Consider the following 8,374-nt stretch of genomic DNA (forward strand, 5'->3'; position numbering starts at 1 on the left):
TTTTTGTTGAAAATGGGACATTTAAATTTAATTATGTGGAAATTCTGGTAATCAGATTCTCCCCTTTTCACAGAGTTTGCTTTTTGTTGTTTCTCTCTTGGTTTTGACTGTTATAGGGTGTCTCTGTGTCAATGATAAACCTGGGTATAAGTTTAAAGTCTTTTCAGCTCTTTCTTGAGCCTGTGCCTTTCCCTAACCATGCCCATTGACTTTATAAATTCGAAAGCAATTGCTCTTGTATGTCTTTGTCTTTAATGTCTGGCTTCTAAAAGGAGAAAAGTAAAGGAGGGAAAAAGATCTGGCCCTTTAAATATCCTGGAAGTTGCTTCAGTCTGAGGGTGAGGGGCTTGCAATGGTGGGTGTGTATGTGGGAATGTGTTTAACAATGACTGACTGCTTCCATGCCTGTATTGTCATGATCAGAGGCAGCTCTCAGTGAACAGAACATAGATCCCCAAATTTTCAGGACAGGTCCTTATTTCCCACCCTGGATTCCTTAAGCTGAGTGCAAGCTGTTGCAGAAACATATCCGTGACTCTCTGCCTTGGGGCTGGGGAACTAAAAGATGAAATTGACTAAAATTCATCACAATTTACTGTCCAAGCCTTCCCCTGGAAGTTGCAAAGCTTCATTAGATGCCAGAGATCCAAAATGGTTCTGCCAGTACAATTTTTTTCTAGGTGGGGAAACAGATTCTTGATCATTCCTACTCTGCCATTTTCCCAGAATCCTCTCTCCAATAAGTTTTTAAAATGTTAGCTGTAATTACCACTTTTCTCATGACCCATGGGATCATGTATAATACTTTTGTGAACTAGTTTTAAAGTATACAAACATGTTATATGTGTTGAGAGATGGGGGTGGGTACTTCTTTGGAAACCTAGGGTCTCAGGGATAGTGGAGAGACTTTTTACTTTAAAATTTTTTATTCAGTTTTTACAGGTTACTTTCCACTTACAGTTATTACAAAATGTTAGCTATATTTCCTGTATTGTGCAATACATCAATGAGCCTATCTTACACCCAATAGTTTTTTTTTTTTTTTGCTGTACGCGGGCCTCTCACTGTTGTGGCCTCCCCCATTGCGGAGCACAGGCTCCGGATGCACAGGCCCAGCAGCCATGGCTCACGGGCCCAGCCTCTCCGCGGCATGTGGGATCTTCCCAGACCGGGGCACGAACCCGTATCCCCTGCATCGGCAGGCGGACTCTCAACCACTGCGCCACCAGGGAAGCCCCACCCAATAGTTTTACTTCCCACTCCCCTAAGTGCTATATTGCCCCTCTCCCCTGCTTACTGGTAACCACTAGTTTGTTCTCTATATCTGTGAGTCTGCTTGTTTGTTGTTATATTCACTAACATGTATTTTTTTTAGATTCTGCATATAAGTGATATCATACAGTTTTTGTCTTTCTCTGACTTATTTCACTTAGCATAATGCCCTCCAAGTCCATCTATATTGCTACAAATGGCAAAATTTCATTCTTTTTTATGGCTAAATAATATATATATACCACAGCTTCTTTATCCATTCACCAGTAGATTGGCACTTAGTTTCCTTCCATATCTCGGCAATTGTAAATAATGGTGCTATGAACATTAGGGTGCATGTATCTTTTTAAATAGTGTTTTTGTTGTTTTCAGATATATACCCAGGAGTGAAATTGCTGGGTCAGGTGGTAGTTCTATTTTCAATTTTTTGAGAAATCTCCATACTGTTTTCCACAGTGGCTACACAAATTTACATTCCCACCAACAGTGTATGATGGTTCAAGAGGGCAGATCTTATGTTAAACATTCTTATCACAAATAATAATAAGAAGAAAGAGAGCAGAAGGAAACTTTTGGATCTGATGGGTATGTTTATGGCATAGATCGGGGTGATGATTTCACTGACGTATTCTTATTTCTAAACTCAACAAGTTGCATACATTAAATGTGTACAGCTTTTTCTATGTCAGTCATACACCTCAATAAAGTGGTTTTAAAAATTAGTTTAAACATCAAGGTTTTATTTTCATTCCAAAACAGCCTAAAATAAGAAAATAAGAAGCACTGATAAATGCACTAAAGAATGATCCAAATCACACTAAAGTGAATTGTTTCCTCTTTGACATAATAAGCCACAGTCAGTAGAGGATGCTGTTGCATCTTTTATAAAGTGCTCTTTCAAAGACAGCTGTGACCCTCTACTTAGGGCAGGAAGAGAAAATGAAAGTGAGTTGCAGAGATAGGGACTGCCTGGTGAAAACGATTCACCCAATTTGACTTCCTGCTGGGCAAAACAGCAAGGACTGAAAAAGCCAAGAAAATACAAGGGACATTATAAGCAGATGGAGGCTTTGCTGCCAAAGCTGTCCTGAGAGCAATACTCAGAGGTGATTTCAAAGACCAGGAAACTATATAATTGAGCAGTGTACACTGCTATCTCCTTCAATATGTGATTTAGTCATCATGAGAGTTGACCATTCCTGGATTTTTGGAACCTTGACCTTAATTAAACAAAGTTGCTCTAACGTAGGACATGGGTTAAGACTATTTTGATTTACTTCATTGCTTTTTGACTTTTTGGCAAGGTCAAGTGTGTACACTATTGTTCGCAGCATTTACCCTATTGGCTCAGACTGTAGATTTCTTTCATTTATGCATGAAGATGTATTTTGGAATATGATTGCAAAAAATAATAGAAGCCACCAACACAGGCATTTGAATAGGACTGAAAGACCCTCAAGGTGGCACAATTATATGGTCATAAAAACTGCAGGAGCAGGTAACTACTGGCCAGGACTGTGTACCAGTTTGACTCTTCTCTAGTTGGCAATGTGATTCCCAACAAGTTGTTTTGCCTCTCTGGACCTCAGTCTTTTTATTTATAAATTATTTGCCATAATGGCTTGCACATAGTAAACCTTCAATATGTGTTAGTGTTATTTATAAATTGTTTCCATCGTCATATTTGTTTTCATAACAGTTATGAGGTGGGTGAACAAAGTATTCTTGTCCCCACTTTACAGATGAAAAAAAGGAGATTTGGAGAGCTTGAGTTGCATGCAGACATCCCCCTGCCTAATGAGAGAGAGGGATTCCAGTTCTGCTTTGTCTGAAGTCAAAGATCACACTTTTTTGTAATCTACTTCAGTGCTTCTGATGTAATTATTAATGGGCATGAGGGTCACCCATAGATCCTGGTGAAATGCAGTTTCCAATTCAGTGGGACTGAAGGTTGGGGCCTGAGGTCCTGCATTTCAGACCTGCTCTGAGGTGGCCAGTGGGCCAGCAGCATCTCCTGGGAGCTGATTAGAAATAAGAATCTTGTCTGCAGATCCACCAAATCTAAATCTGCATTTTAACAAGATCCCTGAAAGATTAATTTGTTAAAGTTTAAAAAACACTGATTTGGAACAGGAGACAGCAAATTTTTTCTGTAAATGATCAGATAATAAATATTTTAGGCTTTGCAATCTTTGATGATTCTCTTGTACCTTAAAGTCTCAGAAGCTCAGGTTTAATCCACATTTTACTCTTCCATGAGGTCAGAGTGGTGTCTGATGAATTTAAGTTTCACTAGGGACCCATGAGTAATTCTTTTTCTCTGGACAAGTTCTGTAAATGTCAGTGTTTCTCAATTTTTTCCTGAAAACAAGATAGCTTCTAGTGGAAAAAAACCTATGTCAGTGGCGACTGAAATTCCAGCTGAGTGAAATGTCTGACTCCATGTGAGTTTTAACCACCATATTTTGATGCTTCTTTGTAAACTTGTTAAGTACACCATAAATATCCTAAAACAAGAATTTTAAATGGCAGTGCTCCTAAGAACAATATGGGACTCTTGATTGAATGCAGATGGGATCTTCCAGAAAAGATGATTGGAAGTTCTGGGTAAGAGCCAGGGATCTTCCTTAGAAGCCTGTTGCCCAGGTGATTTGAAACAGGGAGACCTTGGGACACCCTGGCCCGAGCCAACCAAGCTGCATCTGGATATGGCACCTCTGATAGAAGAGCTTCAGTGAAGTCTCAAGAAGAATTGATGGTGGAATTTCAAGTGATGTTCTTTTGAATTCATGATATCTCAACAAGTTTTACATTGATTACATGTTGAAATGATATTCTTGGATTTACTGGGCTATTCAAAATTTTTAAAAATCATGTCCTTCTATTTTGGTGACTGAATCAGATTTCCCCACATTTACGACATGGCTGAATGTGTCCTCTAGAGGCCATGATAAAATCTGTATCAAGTCCAAGTTACAGTTACAGCAATGGTTCTCAAACCTTTTGTTTCAGGATCTCTTTAAACTCTTAAAAATTGGTGAAGACTCCAAAGAGCTTTGATTTAGATGAGTTATATCTACTGATACTATATATTTATAGATCAGAAATAAAACTGAGAACTTTAAAAATATTTATTAATTTATTATAAAATAAGTTTAATAAGCCATTACATGTTAATGTAAGTTATATAGTCTTATAAAAAATAACTATATTCTCCAAAACAAAGCACTGTTATTGAGAAAAATGGCATGGGTTTATGTTTTATAAACCTCTTTAACGGCTGGCTTAAGAGAAGACACCTGGATTCTTACATCTGCTTCTGCATTTAATCTTTTGTGATGTAACACATCATGGGAAACTCCACAGTAAACCTGTGAGGCAATGAGAATGATATTAATATCTTAGTATTATTATGAAGATAGTTTTGACCTCATGGACTCTAAAACCTCATGGAGGCTCCCCAGGGCTCCCTAGACAACACTTTGAGAATCACTGCTTAGAACAATGCTAAAACCAGGATTTCAGAGGCTAGAGAATAAAAGTCCAAACTCTTTATCTTAGCATTCTCAGACCTTCAAAATCTGGCTCCAACCATCCTTTCAGGTACTTATCTCCCATTTCTCTACTACCTGAACTGTGTAGTTAAACCAATTGCTATTCATCTTCTTGTTTATTTTTCTACCCTTGGGTTTCTGCTCCTGTATTCTTGTGTCTCTGCTTATTTTAGTTCCTCTCTCCGGGTCACCCTCTGTTAAATCTACCATATCCTTATTGTATCAAAGATAAGATTTTCAAATCTGAACTTTCTTTATTCAGAATAAGTTGACTTTTCAGAAATATCTTTCTTGCTTTGCTCCCACTGCTCTTGGGTTAAACGGTGTCCTTAAATATTGATTTTTATGATAGTCACTTCAGTGTAAATTCTGTTTCCCCTCGCTAAACTGAAAGTTCTTTGCGGATGCTTTTGTATACCAATCACAGAGCAGGTTTTTTTCTTTCTGAATGTGATTGCTAGTAGCATTTTAATGAATGAATAAAGGAAGCATAATGATTTTTTTATATTAAGATGCAGCTCTATAAAAAGTATTTTAAATGACGTTTCCCCAAAAACAGTCAAACCTTTTACATAATTTCTATAAAATGTTAGAATTTCAAAAAGTAGAACGAATCATAAGTTATGAATGAATTCACAATACTTATATAGAATCAAATTTGGTGGTTTATTATTGAAAATGTTACTTAATTCTTAAGATTACATTCATCATATGGCAAGAGGTGATGAGCTAAAAAGTGGAGGTAACTTCACCTGTGCTTTAGCAGAAATTTGGAAACACTTTTTATAGAAATATTTTATATAGGAATTATAAATAATTTTAGATGAAACCTACAGTGTGTCATTTGGAAAGACGCCATATAGTTCATGGTGGTTTTCTTTTTATTCAAACCATATAACCAACATGTTTGCAACCAATTTCATATGTTTATGTATATTTCTCCACATGCCTGAGGAAGAGATAGAGTCTCTTTATCTGTTTGGTAGTATCATCCATTAGGCTGTCAGTCTGAAAATTACCAGTTCTAAACATATTTGAAACAATGAAATATTCCCTTAACAGGTAGCAGAAAGGAAGAATGAAGTTCCCATCTTCCATAATGTTACTATCCCTCCCTATTATACCTTATTATAAGATTTACAATTGTAAACTTTCAAACTAAAATCTTCTGTGAACAGAATTTTTTTACAACTTTATTGGAGTATAATTGCTTCACAATGGTGTATTAGTTTTTGCTTTATAACAAAGGGAGTCAGTTATACATATACATCTGTGAACAGAATATTTTAAACTAAAACATTTGAAACTTTGAGCTCTTTTCCCATGGTTAAACTACAAGAAAAAACAGAATCTACACTTAACTCTTCATTCAATCCAGCTAAACTTCCTTTAAAAAGTCCACACTGTAATTTTCTCTTAGAGTGGAGAAAACTCGGGCCTTCAGCAGACCAAGATTTAAGGCTCTGCTTCAAATTTTTGGCAAGTTAGTACACATTTCTAGACTGTTCCCTCACTAGTTCCAAACAAAAAAATGCAGCAATATTTACCTTGCAAAATTTTGATCACTTATTCAAACGATAATAGTTATGGTTTCTGCAGCATTTTATATGCAGTCTTATTTAATCCATATGACAAACATATGTGATAAGCAGAGTGATTTTTTTCCCTTCTTATAGAAATACTTTTTAAACAATTTTGTTCCCTTTTAATTGAGATGTAATTTATAAAAAATAAAATCCATAGATTTTTAAGTGTTCAGTTAAATGGGGTTTGACAAACTTTTACCCCCAGTAACCAACACTCCTATCAAGGTAAGCAATCTATGGGAAACTTGATTTTAATTAACTTGCTTAAGGCTACATAATTAATTGTTGAGCTGGGATTTGAACCTAAGCAGTCTGGTTTCAGAGTCCATACCCTTGACCTTGCTGTTTATCCTCAGCTGATTTTCTATTTAATCCTGGAGTATAGAGATAGAGAGTGCTGGATTTAAAATTATACATATCACAACATATATATTGTTTTATTTACATAATTTACATGTATTAAGTACAGACTACACAGCTTCAATTAGCTATTAATTTGCCCATTTTAAAAATCATATTTACTGATTTAAATAGTTTTATTTTTTCTTATGTAGATACAACCAAAATAGCTTATATCAGATTATTCAGTGATGGGAGAAAGACCTCCTTCTATAATCTCTTTCAAATATATTTTTAATATTTCAAGCTTGAGACCTTTGTGCTTGTTTTCCCCAACTTCAAGTCCACATCAGTCGATGACAGCCAATGATAAGTGCTTGCTGGAAACTCAGATGACTCACAGAGTTTTATAGAACATGACAGTTGATCCTTTGCAGGCGACAGAGAAAGGAGTTTAGCTGATGCAGAAATAAATGTTTCTCTGCATCATTTATAAAGTTTCTCATTGATGCTCTTTTTTCCAAATGAGGCTTAAAAGATCATTCTACCAAGTTTCATCATTTACTTATTTATACTTTAAAACTAAGGGTCTTCAGTTTGAACAGTTTTATTTAAGGTGGGGCTGTTTCTGGGAAGGATTTGTAAGAAATGTAAAGTATCCAACTACATGAGTAATAAGAATGACCTCATAACGTGAGAAACTGAAGATAACAACACAATGGCACTTTGGATTTGGGTTATGTTACCCTTCTGAGGTGCCGAAAGCACTTTGTGGACAAATACTGAATTTTTATACTTTAAGATTGACTGTAAATTAAGATAAACATTTTATGCTGCTGTGTGGAATATTTTGTACTTGCTCCAAATTCTCTCTTTCTGTACAATGACTTTGAGGCTAACAAAGAAAAGGCAAGAAGGAGGTTGACTTTGGTCCAAGCAATCCTTACAGGTAATCTGAATATCCAGCCCCCCCCCCAATGAATATTGCAGAAATATGGTGGAAAACAAGGTGAAAAAGGGAGAGAATAGGTCCCTACCCTAGAAAATCTGTATACAACTTGTCATCAGCTTATTTTTGATCATTTCTGTGACTCACTCTTTTGTTCATTTACCAATGTTTATTTTATTATTCTTTGTTGAGCAAAATGTGCTTAATAAGTGTATATTTTACCAGATAGTACAAATAGGTCCTTGACTTTGAAATTTTACATTTTAGCAGTGGTGATACCCAAATCAATATAATGTTGGATAGAATTTAGGAAGCACCAAAAGACAAGTTAAATCTACATAACAGGAAGATGTAGAGGAGGCAACTCATGAGATCTTGTTGGAGCATAAAAGAAGTTTTCATGAAAGAGGCAGCATTTAAATGGTAACTCGAATCATGGGTAGGATTTCTAAAGCAGATGTTTAAAGGGAAAATGACTAAGTATAACTTGGACAAAGGGCAAGTAGTGCTGATTTTCGGGGTATGTTAATGGAGCACTAAATAGTCTGGTTTGCATGAAGCATAAGCAATAGGAATCATAAAACAAGAAATAACTTGGGACAAAAATTTGACATTCAATTGTGGCAAAAAGCTATGGAAAACTTCTAGCTGGAAATTAGTATCATTAGAGTTGT

Source organism: Mesoplodon densirostris, chromosome 11, assembly GCF_025265405.1.
Source record: "Mesoplodon densirostris isolate mMesDen1 chromosome 11, mMesDen1 primary haplotype, whole genome shotgun sequence".
Lineage (NCBI taxonomy): Eukaryota > Metazoa > Chordata > Mammalia > Artiodactyla > Ziphiidae > Mesoplodon > Mesoplodon densirostris.